Source organism: Choloepus didactylus, chromosome 26 (genome assembly GCF_015220235.1).
Source record: "Choloepus didactylus isolate mChoDid1 chromosome 26, mChoDid1.pri, whole genome shotgun sequence".
Lineage (NCBI taxonomy): Eukaryota > Metazoa > Chordata > Mammalia > Pilosa > Megalonychidae > Choloepus > Choloepus didactylus.
In genome coordinates this window covers 9,871,158-9,894,541 of record NC_051332.1, presented here as the reverse complement: position 1 = coordinate 9,894,541, position 23,384 = coordinate 9,871,158, and the positions used below count along the sequence as shown (strand labels likewise).

At 38.3% G+C, this 23,384-nt stretch overlaps 1 pseudogene; it reads right to left on the bottom strand.

Moving 5' to 3' along the window:
* Positions 1-18,565: 18,565 nt before the first annotated feature.
* LOC119520748 lies at positions 18,566-22,619 on the bottom strand (annotated as a pseudogene).
* Positions 22,620-23,384: the final 765 nt, after the last annotated feature.

Sequence of the window (23,384 nt, the reverse complement as noted above, 5' to 3'; positions counted from 1 at the left end):
GATGTCCCTGTGGTGGATTGCACAAACAGTAGTTTACTAATAATGGAGAAAACCAACAAGTGACCCCCTGAACATCTGTGGTATCCACCTTTGATAAATGACTGATAAGGCATCATAATTTCTCCGTAAAATAGAGAAAGAATCCTGGGTTTGTGTGTAGTGGTACAGGAGTGATGATGAGAAAGAAAGTCCTTGTCCTTTGGAGGTTGTTTCAGGAGAAAAAGTAAGATTTTAAAGGAAATTAAATAGAATAAACAGTATATCAGGAGATGACAAGGGTGATGGAGAAGTATAAGCATGAAGAATATGGTGAGGTGGATGTGGGGAGAAGGGGACTCATAGAAGAGGATGCCAGGAAAGGTCTCTCTGAAGAGGAGGTATCTGAGCATTAAGGGAAGCTGGGGCAAGCACTTAAGTGTGAGGAGCCAGAAGAGATGATGGCCCTAAGTAGGGATGATCATATGATGGGAGTGAGGAGCAGCAAGTGGCCAGCATTTCTGGAACATAGAGAATAACATTCCAGATAATGGGATAATGAGTGGCATGTCCTAGATGACTGAGTGCACTGTCACCAGGGTAGAGAATTTTGTTTAATTTTTCATGACCATGACTGCAACATTGGAAAAAGTTTTAAAAAAGTATTAAGATGTGGACTATGACAGTTTGTACAGGCTGAGAATGGTGAGGGCTTCATGAGCACTGGAAGATTAGAGATGGAGATGCAGAAATGAGGTCACATCTAGATACCAAGCCTGTGAGGCTTGCTGATTATTCTGCATGCAAGAGAAGCAGGCAGATATGAGACTGAGAAGGAAAATGGGCAGTGCATGTGCATGAGGGTAGCATTCCATGAAACAGGTATGGCTAGCAGTGGAAAGAATTTATTGGAATTGGAATGACATATGTGGGAGTAGTGAGGTAGCAGGGGCCCCACAGATATCAGGTTAGATGTACCAAATTTTCAGAATTTTATAAGCAACTTGGGCACAGAGTGGTCACAAGGGACATTAACAATGTGTTGAGTCATCAGTGAGTGAGGTTAGTATAACAGATAAGTCTCCTAAGGACTGGATGGAACTAAATGAGTAAACTCTAGATTCTCCTTGTGGTCAGATCCTTCTTTGTTTTTCCCATCAACATCACAAGTAGCCTCACCTGTGAACCATCCAAAATGTATTTCACAAGTTAAGGCTTGAGGTTAACATAATCCTCTGTCCAGTCTCTCTATGAACCACTGGGAAGTACAGAATTCAGATGGTCAATATACATAAAAATAAAAATACTACCTGGATCAGAAATTAGAAATACTGAGTATGTCAACTGTCTTTTTTTTAAATACCATGTTTTCTTGCATAATTACTGCCTATTATTTAACCACACCAAACCTTTCCACATGGTCCACATTCAACACTGCAGCCTCAAGGATGTCCATTTTCCATGTCTACCATGCCAAACCCAAACTCTAGACAACTCCTCAAACCTGCTCCTCCTTGGCCTACCCCTTATTCCTTGTACATGGATTCCATCCTGACAGGTGTTTAGGCCAAACTTTGAGGCCTACCTGGTCTTCTGTCTTTTCACCTGAATTCTATCCTTCAGAAACCCTCCTTGTCTGACCACTTTTCCTTTATGCCCTCCTTGCTAATCTTGTCAGAAAAACTTTGTATCCTTCAGGATGACTATGCTTGGCTCCTGAACACCCTGCTTCTTCTTTCTTATCCCTATAGTTTCTATAGGGCATGAAAAATATGTGTTTATGATATTCACAGTGTCATACTCAGTAAGTAGTATTATGCATTACACATTCATTAAGTAAACTTTATTATTTATGACAATCAATTTGTCTCTAGTCTGGTTGATCTTTTTTCTTCTTATCCTATTAGCTTCTGATACAGTGGTACCAACATCTCCTATTCTGATTTGGGGTTTCTTGCACATATTTAATTCTGTCAGTTTTCAAAAGCTGTGAACTTTGCATCAGAGTATTTTCATTTAGCATGATTTTAAATTATATTTTTATATAAGAGAATTTGTATATTTACAGAAAATCATGTAAAATATACAATGTTCCTATAACCAACTATTGTAGACTTTCTGTATTGGTTTCATACCATTGCTACAACTGAAGCAAGAATAGTAAAATAGAATTATCAAATATAGTACATAGTTTACATTAGGTATATTTTCCTATTTACCACCCTATTATTAATATCTTGTATCAGTGTTGTACTTTCTTTATAATTCTTGAAAGAACATTCTTATACTTGTACTATTAACCCCAGTCCATTTTCCAAAACAGCATTCACTATATTATCTGTCCCATGTTTTAACTTCTACCTTTCATTCTAGTAATGTACACCACACAAAATTTCCCCATTCAGTCACATCCATATACATAATTCAACTCACATAAGTATGTTACTATCACTACTATCCATTTCCAAACCTACACAATCATCCTAAATAGAAGTCCTGTGCATATTAAGCACCAGTTCCCCATTCTCTATGCCAGACTATCTTCTGGTAACTTCTATGCTAGGTTCTAAAACTGTGATTGTGCTTATTTTAATAGATTCATATAAGTGAGGTCATACAATACTTGTCCTTTTATGCAAGGCATATTTTGCTCATCATTATGTCCTCAGTTTCATCCATGTTGGTGTATGCATCTGGACTTAATTCTTTTACACATGAGTAATATTTCATCCTATGTATATACCATATTCTGTTTTTCCATTCATCATTTGGTCTCTTGTGTTGGCTCCATCTTTTGGCAGTTGTGAATATTGCTGCTTGAACATCAGTGCACAAATATCTGTTCATGTCCCTGCCTTCAGTTTTTCTGAGTGTATACCTAGTACCAGGATTCCTGGGTTATATGGTACTTCCATGGATAGTTTCCTGAGGAAGTGCCAAACTTTTCCACAGGACTATACCAGTTTATGTTCCCACCAGCAAATAATGAGTGTCTCTATTTCTCCACATCCACTGCAACACTTCTAACATACTGTGTTTTTTTTTAAATATGTAAAATAGTAGCCTTTCTGCTGTGTGTGAAATGATATCTCGTCTTGGTTTTGATTTGCATTTCCCTAATTGCAAGTGATGTTGAGAAAATTTTCATGTGCCTTTTTTTTTTTTCCATTTTATGTCCTCTTTGGAAAAATGTCTATTAAATACTTACACCATTTTTATTGCAATTTTATTGAGCTATATTCACATACCATACAATCATGCAAAGTATAGAATCAATTGTTCATGGGATCATATAGTTGTGCATTCATCACCACATTCAATTTTTTGAACATTTTCATTACTCGAAGAAATAAAGATGAAAATAAGAATAAAATTAAAATTAAAAGTACAAAACTTCCCCCAGAATAGCTCATACTGTGTCCCCATATTATTTGTTTACTTTTTGTCCCTATTTTTCCTACTCATCTGTCCTCACACTGGATAAAGGGATTGTGAGCCACAATGCATTCACAATCACACAGTCACACCATATAAGCTATATAGTTATATAGTCATCTTCATGAATCAAGGACACTGGATTGCAGTTCAACACTTTCAGGTTTTTCCTTCTGGCTATTCAAATACACAAAAAACTAAAAAAGGATATCTATAAAACACATAAGAGTAACCCCCATAATGATCCCTCAACTCCATTTGAAATCACTCATCCTCTAAAACTTTATTTTGCTTCATTTTCCTTTCTCGTTTGTGTCAAGATGGCTTTCTCAATCCCATGATGCTGGGTCCAGGCTCATACCTGGGAGTCATGTCCCATGTTGTCAGGGAGATTTATACCCCTGGAAGTCATGAACCATGTAAGGGGGAAAGCAGAGTATTTACCTGCAGTGTTGGCTTAGAGAGAGTGGCCACATTTGAGCAATTAAAGTGGTTCTCTGGGGGTGGCTCTTAGGCACAATTATAAGTAGGCTCAGCCTCTCCTTTGCAGTACAAGCTTCATAAGGGCAAGTGCCAAGATCATGGGTTTCACATATTATATTGTTAATCATCAATGCTTGCAAGAATATCAGGAATTCCCCAGGAGGGTAAGTTTGATATTTCCATGGGTTTCCCAAGTCCCTCAATGGAGCATTGCAAATAGATTTATATTCTCTGCTCAAATAGATCAGGATGGTCAAGGCATCACACTAACCTGTACAAACGAACAAGTTCTTACTGCCTATTTAAGGTTCTATGTATTTATAGTGTTTAAATAAACTGATAATACAGGTTAAATTATATAGCACACTACAGAAAACATAGATTTTCCACCAAATAAAAGTCTCTTCCTTTGGTCTCACATAAAAGTTGAAGTTTCAGAATATAGTGAATATCAGAGCTCAACTCTGGCTCTGATTCTCAGGTGTCAAACAAATATCTGAAATTCCTGGGACTAACCAGGTTATACAGAAAGACTTCATCTCAGAATTTAGGAAAAAAACATGGGAACTAATGAAGACATGTGGCTGCTGTGACAGCTTACAATAGAGGAATTTTTAGCATAAGATGTCCCTGGTAACCTACACTCTCATATTCAGCTCTCAGAGTTTGCACATTATAATTAGTCCATATTAGTGAGGTGTTATAATATTTAGCTTTTTGATTCTGGCTTATTTTACTCAACACACTGTCCTCAAGGTCCATTCACCTCCTTGCATATCTCACAACTTCATTTCTTCTTGGCACCACTCAATAATCCATAGAAGGTATATACCCAGTTTACCATTCCATTTGTTGGTTGATATACCCTTAGGTCACCTCCATCCTTTGCATGTTGTGAATACTGCCATGATAGTCACCAATATGCAATGCCCATTCATGTCCCGGCTCTCAGATCCTCCAAGTGTATACCCAATAATGGGGTTGCAGGACCATATAGCACCCCATAATTAGCTTCCTATGGAAGCATCACATTGCCCTCCAGATAGGTTGCACCATTCTACTTCACTACCAACAGAGAATAGGTAGATCCCTCACTCCAAATTTTCTCTGGCACTTGAATCCCTTTGTTTATTTTTAAATGGTTTTGTTCACCCATCAACAATCCATTCTAAGTAAACATTCAATGATTCCCACTATAGTCACATAGTTATGCATTCACCTCCACAACTTACATGAGGACATTTCTTCTGCAAAGATAGAGGAAAAGGAGAAAAATATAGAATAAAAATATAAAAGATAGATGAAAAAACTAAGTAAAATACAATAAGGTCAGACAACAAAACCACCACCAAGTATTTCATATCACTCGCTTATTACTCCCTCTCTTAAGCATTTAGCTTTTGTATTTTGCCTTATTTACAATGAATGGAAGCATCTTACAATGTTACCATTAACTATAGACTCTAGTTGGCATTGATTGTACTTTTTCTTTTGCATTATCCAATTTTCAATACCTTGCAATTTTGACATTCATTTGTTCTTCCTCTTTTAAAAACTTTCCTATAATTGTACATTTAATCACTATCATTGACCATCCTAGATTACATTAAGTTTTACAATCCCAGTCTTTATTTTCTATCTTTCCTTCTGGTGCCAAATATGCCCCTCACTTTCCTCTATCCAACCATACTGACACTCATCTGTGCTCAGGGTACTTACAATATTTACAATATTGTGCTACCCTCACACAGTATTATGCTATCCATTTCTGGATCTCTACAACAAATCCTGTTTACCATTATGTACCCCTTCAGCATCAAATGCACAATCTCTAACCTCTTTCTAACTCATGATGGCCTGTTTTCTCAACTTTAACTCTCAAATTTCTCTCATTCTTATTAGTTCATATTACTGAGTCCATAGAGTACACTTCTTTGTTTCTGGCTAATTTCACTCAAAGTAATGTCTACTGTCTACTATTTTTACTTTTGCAATTTATATATCACATCTTTTTTATTTTCCCTCTCTCACTTTTACCCCTACTGATAGTCTTCATTTCTACTCTCTTCTCCAAAGCTCTTACTCCTGACCTTTCCTATCTGCTTGTTGTTTTCCCTGTACTATTTCTTGTAAAGGAGGTCTCTTGTTCAGAAACTCTCTTGGTGATGTTTGTCTGAAAATATTTTAAACTCTCCCTCATTTTGAAGGACAGTTTTTCCAGGTATAGAAATTCTTGTTGGGCAGATTTTCTCTTTCAGTATCTTCAAAATATCTTACCAGTGCTTTCCTACCTGCATGGCTTCTACTGAGAAATCTGCATATAGTCTTATAGAGCTTCCTTTGTATGTGATGGATCACATTTCTCTTGCTGCTTTCAAAATTCTGCCTTCATCTATAACATTTGATAATCTGATTGGAGTAGATCTATTCATATCTGTTCAGTTTATGGTATTCTGTGCTTCTTGAGTGCAATTTTATGTCTTTCATAACAAATTGGAAGTTTTCACTGATTGTTTCCTCCATTATTGTTTCTGCCTCTTTTCCCTTCTCTTCTTCTTCTGGGAAACCCATATGTACACTCATGTCCTTCATATTGTCATTCAATTCCCTGAGACACTGCACATATTTTTCCATTCTTTCCCCATCTGTTCTTTTTTGTGTAGTATTTTAGATATCCTGTCCTCTAGTTCCTGAATCCTTTCTTCTGCCTTTTCAAATCTGCTGTTTTATATCTCCATTGTGTTTTCCATCTTTTCAGTACCATAGATTTCATTCCCTTAAGTTCTCCCTATTGTTTTTTCCAAATTTCTAAGCTCTTGCTTATGTTCACCCAGTGTTTTCTTTACATCCTTCAATTATTTTGCAATATCTACCCTCTCTTCATTGATTTGATTTTTTTATTGGGATTGTTCAGATACCATACAATTATCCAAAGATCCAAGTGTACAATCAGTTGCCCCTGGTACCCTCATACAGCTGTGCATCTATCACCACACTTAATTTCTGTTCAATTTTTAGAAACTTTTCATTACTCCAGACAAGAAATAAAGTGAAAGATGGGAAAAAAAAGGAAAAGAAAAGGAAAAGAAAAGGAAACTCGAATCCTCCCATATCTCTAATCAACCCCCCTCAATTGTTGACTTGTAGTGTTGGTATAGTACATTTGTTACTGTTTATGAAAGAATGTTGAAATACTACAAACTGTAGTATATAGTTTGCAATAGGTACATATTTCTTCCTTATATGCCTCTCTATTATTAACTTCTACTTGTATTGTTATACATTTGTTCTGGTTCATGGAAGAGTTTTCTAATATTTTTACAGTTAATCATGGATGTTGCCCACTATAGGATTCAGTTTTATAGATTCCAATCTTTTGACCTCCAACTTTCCTTCTGGTGACATATATGACTCTAAGCTTCCTGTTTCCACCTCATTCACGTGTCATTCAGCATTGTTAGTTACTCTCACATCTTGCTACTGACACCTCTGTTCATTTCCAAACCTTTAAGTTCATCCTAGTTGAACATTCTGCTCATACTAAGCAACCACTCCCCATTCTTAAGCCTCATCCTGTATCTTGGTACCTTATATTTCATGTCTATGAGTTTACACATTATAGTTAGTTCTTATCAGTGAGACCCTGCAATATTTGTCCTTACATATCTGGCTTATATCACTCAGTATAGTGCCCTTGAGGTTTTGACATCAACCCTTTTTTTTTTTTTTTTTTTTTTGCATTTAAAAAGTAAACTTTATCAAAGGATTTCTTTTTTTTTTATTAAATTCAGTTTTATTGAAATACATTCACACACCATACAATCATCCATGATATACAATCCACTGTCCACAGTATGATAACATAGTTATGCGTTCATCACCACAATCTATCTCTGAACATTTTCCTTACATCAGAAAGAACCAGAACAAGAATAAAAAATAAAAGTGAAAAAAGAACACCTAAATCATCCCCCCATCCCACCCCATTTGTCCTTTAGTTTTTATCCCCATTCCTCCACTCTTCCATACACTAGCTAAATGGGGGGTGATCCACAAGGTCTCCACAATCACACTGTCACCCCTTGTAATCTACATTTTTATATAATTGTCTTCAGGAGTCCAGACTGCTGGGATGGAGTTTGGTAGTTTCAGGTATTTACTTCTAGCTATTCCAATACACTGAAGCCTAAGAGGTGTTATCTATATAGTGCATAAGAATGTCCACCGGAGTGACCTCTTGACTCCATTTGGAATCTCTCAGCCACTGAAACTATTTTGTCTCATTTTGCATCCCCCTTTTGGTCAAGAAGATACTCTCAGTCCCACGATGCCGGGTCCACATTCATCCCCGGGAGTCATACTCTGTGTTGCCAGGGAGATTTACACCCCTGGGAGTCAGGTCCCATGTAGGGGGGAGGGCAGTGAGTTCACTTGTCGAGATGGCTCAGTTAGAGAGAGAGAGGGCCACATCTGAGCAACAAAGAGGTGCTCAGGGGGAGACTCTTAGGCACCATTACATACAACTTTAGACTCTCCTTTGTCAACCCTTTTTTTTTTAAGATGGTTTTTTCCACATCCCATACATTCCATCCTAAGTAAACAATTGATGGTTCTCTGTATGGTCACATATTTATGTGTTCACCACCTTCACCACTATCTATATAAGGGCATCTACATTTCTTCCACAAGGCAGGAGGGAACATCAAAAAAGGTAGAGAGGGAAAAGAAGGAGGAAAAAATGACAGCCAGGAAACAGCAAAGGGAAAAGCAACCCCAAAGCAAAGTAGGGTAGAGTCAGACAACACCACCAATGTCAAGTGTCCAACATGCCTTCCCTATCCCCCCCTCCTATCTGCATTTACCTTCATATATCACCTTTGTTACACTAAAGGAAGCATAATACAATGATTCTGTTAGTTACAGTCTCTAGTTTACATTGATTGCATCCCTCCACCTATGCCTCCCCATTTTTAACAACTTGCAAGATTGACATTTGCTTGTTCTCCCTTGTAAAAGAACATATTTGTACATTTTATCACAATTGTTGAACACTCTAGATTTCACCAAGTTACACAGTCCCAGTCTTTATCTTTCTTCCCTTCTTCTGGTGTCACATATGCTCCCAATCTTCCTCTCTCAACCTTAAATATAGCTATCTTTGTTCAGTGTACTTACATTGCTCTGCTACCATTTCCCAAAATTGTGTTCCAAACCATGCACTCCTGTCTTCTGCTATCACTTTGCAGTGTTCCTTTAGTATTTCCTGTAAGGCAGGTGTCCTGTTCAAAAAGTCTCTCATTGCCTGTTTGTCAGAAAATATTTTGAACTCTCCCTCATATTTGAAAGACAGCTTTGCTGGATATAGGAATCTTGGTTGGCAGTTTTTCTCTTTCAGTATCTTAAATATATAACACCACTTCCTTCTTGCCTCCATGGCTTCTGCTGAGAGATCTGCACATAGTCTTATTAAGCTTCCTTTGTATGTGATGGATTGCTTTTCTGTTGCTGCTTTCAGGATTCTCTTTGTCTTTGACATTTGATAATCTGATTATTAAGTGTCTTGGCATAGGCCTATTCAGATCTATTCTGTTTGGAGTACATTGTGCTTCTTGGATCTGTAATTTGATGTCTTTCATAAGAGATGGGAAATTTTCATTGATTATTTCCTCTATTATTGCCTCTGCCCCTTTTCCCTTCTCTTCTCTTTCTGGGACACCAATGATACATAGATTCTTGTACTTTGTTTCATCTTTAAGTTCCCAGAGATGTTGCTCATATTTTTTCATTCTTTTCTTCATCTGCACCTTTGCATGTAGGCTTTCAGGTGTTTTGTTCTCCAGTTCTTGAGTGTTTTCTTCTGCCCCTTGAGATCTGCTGTTGTATGTTTCCATTGTGTCTTTCATCTCTTGTGTTGTGCCTTTCATTTCCATAGATTCTACTAGTTGTTTTTTTGAACTTTCATTTTCTGCCTTCTATATGTCCAGTGTTTTCTTTACAGCCTCTATCTCTTTTGTGAAATATTCTCTAAACTCTGAATTAATTTAACATTAATTGTTTAAATTCCTGTATCTCAGTTGAAGTGTATGTTTGTTCCTGTGACTGGGTCATAGCTTCATTTTTCTTAGTGTAGGTTGCAGTTTTCTGTTGTCTAGGCATCTGACTTCCTAGGCCACCCCAATCAGGTTTTTCCATATGAGAACAGGCTCAGGTCACAGAAAGAGGCAATATTTCAGTATCTGGTTTCCCTGATGGCTTTTTTTAGAGGATTGAGATACCTGTGCTTTTCTGCCGGCCAGATGCACCTGTCACTGCCCGTGTAAGAGGGTGTGGCCTGTGGCTCTCCTCCCCCAGGCTTTGGGGTCTGGTTTCAGAAAGACTGAAAGATGGACAGTAGAGCTGAGCCCCTCCCTTTCCTCTTGGGAAGCTATGCCCCCTCCAGAGATGTCATTTGTATATCAATAAGTTCTTTGTTTCTGTGACTCTGCTGATCGAATTGTTTTGGTTTTAAAATGTCTGAGGCTGTCTTTACTGAAAAGCGTTGTGGGCTGAGAACAGCTGAGGTCTTCTCCACAGAGAGAGAAAGTGACAGAAAAACTCCCAGGTTCACCCATCAGCCAGAGATAGAACCCGATCCTCTGGGCTCCCTGTCCTGAGACAGATATGTCCCCTGACTCTCCCAAGGTCAGTTGTCACCAAAAGCCTCTGCTTGTTGAGGATTCACTGTCTGTATTGAGCAGTTAATATTAAAACTTCACTTGGGCCAGGCTGAGAGAGTGCTGCTCTCTAACACCGCACGGCTTCCATGAGGGAGGGGCTCTCAGCTCTCGGTTCTCAGCACGTGTCCACAATTTTACTTACAGATTTTATGCTGTGATCTCGGACATTCCTCCCAATTCAGGTTGGTGGATGATGAGTGCAGTCATGTTTGTCTACCCGTTGTTATTGCAGGTTATTTACTAGTTTTTTGGTCATTTATGAATTGTTCTGGGGGGACTAAGTCTTCCACTCCTCTCTATGCTGCCGTCTTCTCTGGTGGCTGATTTGATTTTTGAACTGATTTAGCATATTCATTTGAGGATCTTTAATTAGTTGTTTCAAATCCTGTATCTCATTTGAAGGGTAAGTTTGTTCCTTTGACTGGACCATGTCTTAATTTTTTATAGTGTGTCATAAATTTTTGTTGTCTAAGCATCTGGTTTCCTTGATTGCCCCACTCAAATTTTCCCAGACAGGCAGGCCCAATTCTCAGTCAGCTGCTGTAATCAGTATTATGTTTCCCTGAGAATGAGACACAAAAAGTTACCAGACTTTCCTGTGAGGGCTCTAGATACTGGGCTTTTCTTATCCTACCCAGCATGTAGTGCTCATCAGCCATCAGCTTCCCACTGGCATAAAGAAATGTGTTACTGTTAATTCTCATTAAACCCTCTCCCTGCCAGGGACTGACATCTTCAGAAGCCAAGCATAAACTGCTTCTGTTTTTTCCCCAGGCCGCAGGATCTAGTTCTCTGAGGGAGGGCAACCACTTGACCTGGGCCCTCCCTACTCCTTTTCTTAGGGAAGATAATCCCTTTAGAAATTTACCTCCAACATTTGACTTCTACCTTTTCCTCTCTATCTTAAATCCACCCTTGCCTATGTCAGCTCTGACAGTTGAAAATGCATGAGGCTTCCTCTAACGAGCTACCTCAAATGAGAGAAAAAAATGAAAAAAAAAAGAAACCCCCTTTTCAGGGCCAGTCCCCAGCCACCCAGTTACCAGTCAAGAACCAGAATTGGTACCTCGTTCTCTGTGTGGCTTTTCTTGGCACACAGCTGATTTGAATTTGATTCTTTTATTTGTCATTATAAATGGAAGTTTTCCTTGAGATTCTCTTCTGTGCACTCTCTACTGATGAATAGAAATAGTACAGATTCTTTGGGTGCATTTTTTGTGCCCTGCCACTTTGCTGAATTTTTTCATAAGCCCTCAGAGTTTTGCAGTATAATTTTGGGGGCTACCTTTATCTAGGATCATGTCATCTGCTACAAGTGAAATTTTCTTTGTCATTTCCATGTTGGATGGTTTTCATTTCTATTTTTAGCACCTTCTTTAATGTTGTACATCCATTATAATTCAGGAAAGAATATTTTTAGATTCGTATTATTAATCCCAGCCCATTGTCCAAAAAAGGATTCATTTTGTTATGCTCTCCCATTTTTATCTCAGACTTTCATTTTATTAACATGCATGATCCAACATATCCCCTTTCATACACATTCCTTTACATACTAGAGAATTGTTAATTTCACTCACATTAATATTTGACCATAACCACTATCCTTATTGAAAACTTTACAATCAACCTATATGTAAACCAAAATCTCAACCTTGCAGGGTGTCTCTTGTTAAAGAGAAGGCATTAATTTGAAAGGAATGGGATCCTAAAAATTGGAATTGGGATATATGTGGTGACAATGATGGCAGTGGGGACATTGAAACCCTACATTCTGCTGAGTTTTTGAGTCTTCACTAAATAAACCTGTAATGATCTGCCCTGAGGAAACAACTACCTGACCTCCAGCCTGCCCTGAGGGGACAGCAACTGGTCCTCCAGCCTGACTTGAGGAATCTCCCATCCAACATCCATTGGAGAGTTTAACCCTACAGTGCTTGATATACCTGTTACCATCTCCCCTGATGAAAAAGGAGAGATTAATCCTGTTTCAGCAATTGAATCCTCAACATAATGCCCTGAGTTAATTGGCTTGAAAGACACTTCTAATTCTTTTCATGACCCACTCCCACCACCCCTCTGCATTAATCAGGGTCCTCCAGAAAAACAGAACCAACAGGGGATAGCTGTAATTATGTGGTTCTATAAAAGTGTCTCAAATTTGTCCAAATTCCATAGGGCAGTTGGAAAGCTAGCTACTCTGATGAAGGTCCTTAATGAACTCTGGAGGAGAGGTTGACTGACTGAAGAAGTGAAAGTTCTTTCTTCTCCCTTAAAATATTCAACTGACAGGATTAAATCCAACTGATTGGATTGTCTCATTGCAGGAGACACTCCCTTAGTTGACCATTGTAATAAGACACAGATGCAATCAATTGATGATTTAATAAACCACACTTCTGGTTTATTAACTGGCCATGAAATGTCCTTGCAGGAACAGGTCAGTGCATACTTGACCAGACAACTGGGTGCCATCATGTGGCCAAGCTGACACATGGAACTAACCATCACCACCTCTTCCAGACCCATAACTAGATTAAGTCCCAACAGGCTCCAAGAGTGAGGTACAAATTGTGACCCATGAAGAGGTACACTATTCTAAAAGAACTGCATGAGTTTTCCAGTTTATATAAACAGAAATTGGGGGAATATGTGTGGGAAGGATATTAAGAAGGTGGGATAATGCTGGAATGAACATTTGTAGATATGGGCCCACCAAAAAGAGATTCTGGATTCAATATTGTAGCTTGAGTGTTTAGAAAGGGCTTTATCTGGGTGGTTGGTTGAATTATGGATCCAAAGTTGGCTTAAATTACATGAGATCAATATGCCAGAACTGTCATGGTATACTTTAGTTTAGGGGATGCAAGGGTCTACAGTGATTAGAATGTTAGGATGGATTTATCATGTAAGATCTACTCACCTGCCCCAGGAATGTGCAGAGGGCACACCTTTCACCAGAACTGTGGAGAATAAAGTTGTGAGACTACCTCTATCATCTCTGAAGAGCTCTGTAGTCACTCTTTTCTCAAGGGAAGATATTACTGTGGGAATTTCTGTCACTGAACTGGAATTATTAAACACAATGGGGATGACCAGATCCCAAATTGGCAGAAGCCACATGGAATCTCCTAATTTCCAAAGACAAGGAGGTCATGGCAACATAATGGGCAGAAGTCTCAGAGCAGCAATCAAATAGTCTGACTTGCAGAGACATATGGTGTTGGTTAGTAGATCATAGATTACCTAGAAGGAAAATAGATGGATAGTCTACTAAATTCTTACTTGATCTTTAGTAGCAGAAGATTTCTAGTTCAATTGAATAAGCCTAATTTGAATTACAAAATGAGAGAATTGTGGCCCCTTAATCAGTACTCAGATGAGACAGTTTACTCTCAGGCGCATAGCTTGAATGAGGGGAAAGCTGGGTCTCCTTGGGGAAGGACCCAGTTACAATGTGACTGTTACCCACCTGTCAGAGCAGGGGCTTATAGAGGTCAGGAGACTCATGGGGTTTTATCACATGTCCAGACCCATTCTGTGGTTATTTCCCCAGTTCTAGAATGTATATTTGGGATAGACGTTATCAGCCACTGCCAGAATCCCCACATTGGTTCCCTGACTTATTAAGTGAAGGATATTATGGTAGGAAAGGCCAAGAAAAGCCTCTAGAATGGCCCCTACCTAGCAAAATACTAAATCAGAAGCAGTAACAGATTCCTGGAAATAATTAATATATTAGTGCAATTCTTTAGGACTTGAAGGATTCAGGGCTATTGATTCTCACCACATTCTCTTTCAACTCTCTGATTTGGCCTTTGCAGAAAACAGATGAATCTTGGAGAAAGACAGTGGGTTATAATAAACTTAACCAGGTGGTGATGACAAATGCAGCTCCTGGTACCTGGTATTCAGCTGTTGGTCTTGTAAAGGCTTTTACATAGTTGCTGTTAGTAACGGCCAGAAGAGACTGTTTGCTTTTAGCTGGCAGAGCCAGCAGTATACCTTCACTGTAATAACTCAGGGATATAACAACTCTCCAACCCTGTGTCATAATCTTATCTGCAGGAAATTTGATCATTCTCCCCTCCCACAGGACAGAAACCTGGTCTATTATATTGATGGTATCAGGTTGATTTAACCTAGTGAGCAAGAAGTAGCAACTACTGTAGTCTTATTTGTAAGTCATTTGCAGGTCAGAGGATGGGAAATAAATCCAAGAAAATACAAGGGCCTTCCATCTCAGTGAAATTTCTAGGTATTCATTGGTAGTGAGCATGTCAGTGTGAAGGATAAGTGGCAAAATCTGTCCTCTCCTATTACCAAAAGCAGGCACAGTGCCTAATTGGTCTCTTTGGATTTGGAAGATAACATATTCCTCATTTAGTTGTGCTACTCTTGCCTATGTACTTACTGGCCAGAAACATCTCTACCTTGAGTGGGAACTGGAACAACAGGAGGATTTACAGCAGGCCCAACATGCTGTGCAATCTGCTCTGCCACTTCACTCATGTGATCTAGCAGATCCAATGGTGTTGGAAGTGTCAGTGGCAAGTAGAGACAATGAAGACTTTGGCAGGGCCCTATAGAATAATCACAATGCAGGTCCTTAGGATTTTGGAGCAAAGCCTTGCTATCCTCTACAGATAATTATTTGGCCTGTTACTTTGCCTTAATAGAGACTGAATGCTTAACGATGGGCCACCAAGTTCCCAGGAGACCATATTTGCCTATCATGAGCTGGGTGTTGTCTGACAACCAAGCTATAATGTTGGGCAGGCACAGAAGTGCTTCACCATAAAATGGAAGTGGTATTCAAGATAGGACCCAAGCAGGTCTTGAAGGCACAAGAGAGTTTAATGAAGAAATGACCTATATGCCCATAGCCTCCACTCCTGCCACATTATCTTTTCTTTCCCAGCCCAAAACTATGGCCTCTTGTAGAGTTCATTACAAGCAGTTTACTGAAGAGTAGAAAACTTGGACCTGATTTATAGATGGTTCTGCATGATACACAGGTAACTCCTGACAGTGGCCAGCTACAGCACAGCAACCACTTTCTGGGATGTCCCTGAAGGACAATCCTCCCAGTGGGCAGAAATTTGAGCAGTGCTCCTCATTGTTCATTTTGCCTAGAAGGAGAACTGGCCAGAGGTATATTTGCATACTGATAGAAGGGCTGTTGCTAATGATTTGGCTAGATAGTTAGAGACTTGGAAGGAACATGATTGATAATAGATGACAAAGAGGTCTGTGGATAGACCTTTATGATTGCACAAAAACATGAAGGTATTTGCATCCCATGAGAATGCTTACAAGAAGGTGATTTCAACAGTGGAAGATTTCAATAATCAAGTGCATATGATGACACATTTTATGGATACCAGTCAGTCTCTTTCCCCAGCCCATCCTGCCACTGCTCAATGGGTTCATAAAAAAATGATCATTGTGGTACGGATGAAGGTTTTGCATGGGCTCAGCAACATGGAATTCTACTCACCAAAGTTGACTTGACTACAGCCATTGTTGAGTGCCCAATCTGCCAGCAGGGAGACACACACTATGTCCCCAATATGGCACCATTCCCCAAGGTGAACAGCCTGCTACCTGTTGACAGGTTGATTACACTGCATCACTTCCATCATGGAAGGTTTAGCAACATCTTCTAACTGGAATAGGAACATACTTCAGATGTGGGTTTGCCTTCCATTCACACAATGCTTCTGAAAATACTGCCATCCTTAGTCTTATAGAATGCCTTATCCACCATTTTGGTATCCCACATGGCATTGCTTCTAATCAAGGGTCCCACTTCATAGCAAATGTAATGTGGTGATGGGCATACACTCATGGAATTCTCTTGTCCTGCAGCATTCCTCATCATCCTGAAGCAGCTAGATTGATATAATTATTAAGCCTCATAATCATGATTAAGCCTCAATTATGGCATGAACAATGTAATAATACTTTGCATGGCTGGAGCAATTATCTCCAGGAAGCTAGTGTATGTTCTAAATAAACAGCCAATATAGGGAGCTGTCTTACCCGTACTGGGATTCATGTGTCCAGGAATCAAGGGGTGAAAGTGGGAGTGGCATCACTCATTACTACCCCTAGTGATCCAGTAGAAATCTTTTGCTTTCTGCTCTGCTGGTCTACAAGTCTTAGTTCCTAAAGGAGGAGGGCTTCCACCAGGAAACACAATGATTCTATTGAACTGGAAGTTGAGATGGCCACATACCCACTTTGGGCTTATGCCTCTGAATCACCAAGAAAAGAAGGGGATTGCTGTACTGGATTGGGTGATTGATCCTGACCCTCAAGGAGAAATAACACTGCAACTACACAATTGAGGTAAAGAAGGGTTTGCCTGGAATACAGTTGATCCCCTAGGGCATCTCTTAGTACCACTATGCCCTGTGATTACGTCAATGAAAAGCTGCAACAACCCAATCAAGGCAGGGCTGACATTGGCCCAGAAAGTTCAGGAATGAAGCTTTGGTTGACCCTATCAGGCATAGAACAACAGGCTATTGAAATGCTTGCTGAGGGTAAAAGGGACATGGAATGTGTAGTGGAAGAAGGTAGTGATAAATATGAACCACAACCGTATGACCAGTTACAGAAATGTGAGTTCTAATGAAATGAATATTTCTTCCTTGTTTTGTTATGAGTACATTTGTATATGTATATAAAGCAAATATCTTTGTTTTCTTCTCTATCTTATCCCCTTATCTGGCACAAGTTGTACTGTTCATTTCATAATGTTTGAGTTGTAGGATATCAAGTTTAAGAGTGTATACTACCCAAGGATGTGCACTCTAGTCTGGAGAGATATAGTGCATTCCCTGTTGTACACAGGACAGTTGAGCATTGTTAGGCAAAAATATATCTGTTGTTTTTTATTTAGAGATCAAGTATGGTTTAATGTGATATATAGCTGACAAGGGGTGGACTTTGATAATTAGGTTTCATATGTCAACCTGGCCAGGTATTGGTCCCCAGTGGTCTGGTCAAACAAGCACAAGCCTGTTACTGTGAGGACATTTCATGGACTTAAATCAAGTTGATTGTATTTAGATCGATTATATTTCCAACAAACTAAGGAGGGTCTCTTCAGCAGAGATATTTTCATCCAATCAGTTGAAGGCTTTAAAAAGAGATGTGATGTCTTCAGCAGTCAGAAGGGAGAATTTTCATCTCTACTTCAGCCAGCCAACTTCTCCTGGGGAATTCATTGAAAACTGTCATTGTAGTTGTCAACCTGTAGCCTGACTTATGGAATTTGGACATGTGCATACCCACAATTGTGTGAGACACTTTGACAAAATCTCCTAATATTTGCAGATACCTCCTACTGTTTCTGTTTCCCTACAGAATGCTGGCTAATACACCCTTTAACTCATTGGTTAAGAGTATGGTTTTAATTTCCACATATTTGTGGATTTTACATTTCTTCATCTGTTATTGGGAGTTCAGCAGTGAACAAAGTCAGGTCTTATCCCATAACAAAGCCATTTCAGTTAGGAAAGAGTTAATATTCAAATCTTCAATGCATGGAAAAAGATGAAAATAAAATTAAGTACTTCAAAAACATTAGACATTCTATATACAGATGGATAAACTTCCAAACTCAGAATAAATAACAAAATATTAATAATGTATTCCCTTTTTTTGTCTCCTGCTTTCTTTCTTGCACACACAAGCACCATTTATAAGTTAAACTAGATGATTACATGAAAGCTAAGAATGTTTTAAAGTAACACCTCATATTTCAAAGCCAACCATATTGTAGATCATTAGTTAAAAGAAATTCATGAATGATCCATTTGTGTCACTCTTTTTGGTGCTATTGACAAATATTGTTTCTTTGGGGGGGGTTGATTTGGATTAAAATATCTGCTTTAGAAAATTCACCAAAACTAGAATTAATGAGGGTTTTTTGAATTCTATTTTTAGAGGGATGTTGGATTGAAGTCACACATGCTCACAGTAATGGATGCTACTTCCACTGATCCTGGTTGAAGAGGTCCCAGGGACACTTGAATATCAACTTTTATTTCAGAAGACAATGCTTCCAGTAGCTTAGGCTTCTTAAACATTTGATGATGCTAGGTCTGGTGCTACAGTTTCTCCTTGAAAGTTAAAAACTGTAGACAGCATTTGGAACACTGGTGAACATTCTTTTCACAGTGCCCTCTACAATGGCAAATGTATGGTGAGGTCATTTTTTAAAGTTTTAGAAAAAAAGGACAAAGCAAATTTTTAGAATTTCATAGTGTATTCTAAAATGTGTTTCCACATCAGCAAAGGCTGATGATATATAATCGTAAGCCTGTCAAATGTAAGGTTTTTCACCAAGTTTGTGAATGTCTTTCCAGTGTTGTAAGAGAACCTGGTCTGTTTCAAATAACAATTCACATATTTTACAGAAAGTGGAGGGTTCCTGAGGTTGTGCACAATTTCTATATGGCACTGTAGCTGGAAAGGAGAGGGGAATTGCCAGTGGACATGTTGGCAGGTGCTGTGTCTTTCCCAGCTGTCACCCCTTTGCTTCTTGTGGGGGTTTCTGTGGGGGGTTTTGATTTGATTTGATTATATTTCCAAATATAAATAAAGCAACTTAGGCATTTAAGGTTTGTGTCAGTCTTCTGTTCTGGCTGCACATTTTCTTTATGTTGTTCATAGTAAAATTCATGAAGTAACACAATTATGATTCCTTTCTTGAAATCAGCAGTTTCATGACCTGCTATATTTGAAAAATCTATTTTGCCCATCCTCCATTTCCCCTGACTGGATTTACAGGCTTGAGTTTTTCCTTTGCAAAACATTGTAAAAATTGCTCCATTCTGAACATGGTTTAACAAGGTATGACAATCTTTGGAGGGTATATTTGGCTGATTGTTTTTTGTATGAGATATACCCAAGGGGGACAAAGCTAAAGAATGTCCATCACTGAGTTTAGGCCTTTTGGGATTAATGATATTTACTTCAGAGTTGGAAGTAACTTTGATATACAAGGATTTTCATCTATACATCCTACAGAAAGTGCTGCTCTTCCTGGATGCTGCAATGAACTCAGGAGAAAATAGCTCTGAAGTTATTAGGCATGACTTGTGGTGAATTAATTTTATAATCAGGTTCAGACAAAGTCTCAATAATAATGGGACTACATGTTGCTCTTGATTCTGATTAAGAAACTGGCAAGATGGTCACTCGATGTAAGGGTCACAAGACTTATAGCCTGCAATGCATGACAAGTACCTTGTTAGAAGTGACCATACTATTTTCTCCTTGAATTAGACCTGGGATGACTCTGTTAAAAATGTTTGAAACAACTGGTTTGGAATTTGAAGTCAGTCTAAAAATATCAGCTCAGCATCTTCAGGTACATGTTCCACCCCAATAAAGATCATCTCAGGGTCTTCACCATCCAATTGTTTGGTTTCTTTCACACTTTTCTGTGGTTCTGGCTCTTGTACACACATACCAGTGTTTCCTTTACATAAAATGCAACCTCAAGTGTGCACTGAAACTTATAAATAAATTGAGATATTTCAGGCAGAAGGTCACATCTTGTCCACATCTATGGTGATCCTGGAGCTCCCAGTGGCACAACAGCATTATGGCACTAACCAGGCAAAGACCCTAATGTCTAATTTTTATGTTATTACTATAGCTACCCAGGATCTCTTTTAGCTAATACTTGCATGTTTTATTTTTTTATCCCTTCACTTTCAACCTACTTTTATCTTTACATTTAAGGTGAGTCTCTTGCAGACAGCATATACTTGAGTCAATTTTTTATGGCCAACTGTTTTTTTTTTTTTTTGCATTTTTATTATGAAATATAATATACATACTAGAAAATGATAACTTTCAAAGTAAAACTAAGCAGGAATTTAAAGAGCAAATTTCAAAGAATTGTATGGGTTACTATTCTACAATTTCAGTTATTTCCTTCTAGCTGTTCTAATACACTAGAGACTAAAAATATATTTATATGATCCACTATTCATGTTTTTTTGTTAAAACCTATCTTACCTGTTGCTACTTCTTCCTGTCATTGGACCACTATTTCAATCTTCAGGGATATGTGGGCACTGACAACCCTAATTTTTTCATATTTTAAAGGGGTGTCAATAGTATGTGGAATGGGGTGCATCAGGTTGATGTTTTTGAAGAGGCTGTTACCTCTGGGTTTGGGGACATATCTGGCATAGGAATACTCTGGAGGATTTAAATTGCTGAGAAATAAACCTAGTGACTGAAATTTGAAAGAGTCTCAGATAGGGACTTGTGTATTCATTAGAATGTTTAGGACTAATGTTGATTTGGGCTTGGCATACTGTGGCCATTTGAAATATGTAGCTAATGCTTGCACCATAGTAACATCTAGGAACAAATTCTTGACTCTATTTTAAATATCTTAGCCACTGAACCCTTACTCTGTAAACTTTCTTTCCCCCCATTGGGGCAAGAAGGCATTCTCAGTCTCTTGATGTCTGAGTCAGGCTCCTTCCTGGGAGTCATATCCCACATTGTCAGGAAGATTCACTCCCCTGGGAGTCATGTCCCATGTAGCAGGGTGGGTATTGAATTTCTTTGCAGAGATGGGCTAGAGAAAGAAACACCCACACATAAGCAACGAAAGAGGCTCTTTGGAAGTGACAGTTAGAAATAATTATAGGTAGAATTAACCTTCACTTTACAGCCATAAGTTTCACAACAGCAAGCCTCAAGATGAAAGGTTTGACTTATTAAATAGGGGGTTACTATTTTCACACATAACATATTCTGTCCAAGATAAGAAATGTCCCACATTATTTTCACTTTGTTGTTCAATCATCACTCTCACTTTTAAAAATTATCATAACCCAAAACACCCCAAAGCTCTTATTATGCCCTAATTATTTATTCCTAATATTATTGTGGTTCTAGGAAGGTATTCCTATTAAATATAGTACATTGTATGCCATGGCTAGTTTTCCCCATATACCACTATGTTATTAACTCTGTACCAGTGTCATCATGCAGTCACTTATTTATATTTCTAGTGCTTATCTATGGGATACATGGCATTAAACAACCCCTTTCAATCATGTTCACCTTCAATACAGCACTGATACTTTTAATTCCATTAATGAGATTTTGTCACCCATGTCCTTTCCCATTCCTTTTAAGTTCAACCTCATTAACAGGTCTGTATATATTAGGTAATCATTCCCCTTGTCTGGCTTCTGTCTATATCTGGGTCCTCTATATTCTACATTTTAAAACACTGATTTTACATTATACAAAAAGTACATATTAGTGATAATAAGCAATGTCTTTCCTTTTGTGTCAGCATTATGTTGTCAGGCTTCATCCATTTTGTCACATATTTCAGGACTTAATTCCTTCTTACTTTTGCATAATATTCCATCATATGGATACACATTTTATTTATCCACTCACCTGTTGGAGCAACTTGGATTGTTTTCATCTTTTGTCAGTTGTGAAAAGACCACTAAAACATCAGGGTGAAAATGTCTGTGTCACTTGTTTCAGATCTTGTAGGTATATACAGAGTACTGGAATTGAAGGATCATAGGGTAACTTAACATTTAGTTTTCTGAGGAGCTGCAAAATGTCTTACACAGCATCTGTAAAATTATACATTCCCACCAGAAGTGGATAAGAATTCCAACTTCTCCACATCCTTTCCATCATTTGTAGTCCCCTGTTTGTTTAATGGCAGCCATTCTTATTCATGTGAGGTGATACCTCATTGTGGTTTTGTTTTGCATTTCTCTAATTGCTATTAAGATAAATACTTTTTCTTGTGAAATTTAGCCATTTGTGTTTCCTCTTTGGAAAAATGTATTTTCATATCACTTTTCCTTTCATAATTGGGATGTTTGTACATTTGTTGTTGAGTTGTAGGATTTTTTTATGTATGCTGGATATCAGTTTCTTATCAGATATATGATTATCAAAACTTTTCTCCTGTTGAGTTGTCTGCCTCATTGCCTTTTTGACAAAATCCTTAGAGCACACAAGTTTTTGATTTTTAGGAGTTTCTATTTATCTATTTTTTTGGTTTTGTTTCTTGTGCTTTGGGTTTAAGGTCTAATTAGCTACTTCTAATAATAATTGTATTCAGGATGTTTCCCTATATTATCTTTTTTTATCTTCATTTTATTGAGATATATTCACATACCACGCAGTCATACAAAACAAATTGTACACTCGATTGTTCACAGTACCATGACATAGTTGTACATTCATCACCTAAATCAATCCCTGACACATTCATTAGCACACACACAAAAATAACAAGAATAATAATTAAAGTGAAAAAGAGCAATTGAAGTAAAAAAGAACACTGGGTACCTTTGTCTGTTTGTTTGTTTGTTTCCTTCCCCTATTTTTCTACTCATCCATCCGTAAACTAGACAAAGTGGAGTGTGGTCTTTATGGCTTTCCCAATCCCATTGTCACCCCTCATAAGCTACATTTTTATACAATTGTCTTTGAGATTCATGGGTTTTGGGTTGTAGTTTGATAGTTTCAGGTATCCACCACCAGCTACCCCAATTCTTTAGAACCTAAAAAGGGTTGTCTAAATTGTGCATAAGAGTGCCCACCAGAGTGACCTCTTGGCTCCTTTTGGAATCTTTCTGCCACTGAAGCTAATTTCATTTCCTTTCACATCCCCCTTTTGGTCAAGAAGATGTTCTCTGTCCCACAATGCCAGGTCTACATTCCTCCAGGGAGATTCACTCCCCTGGG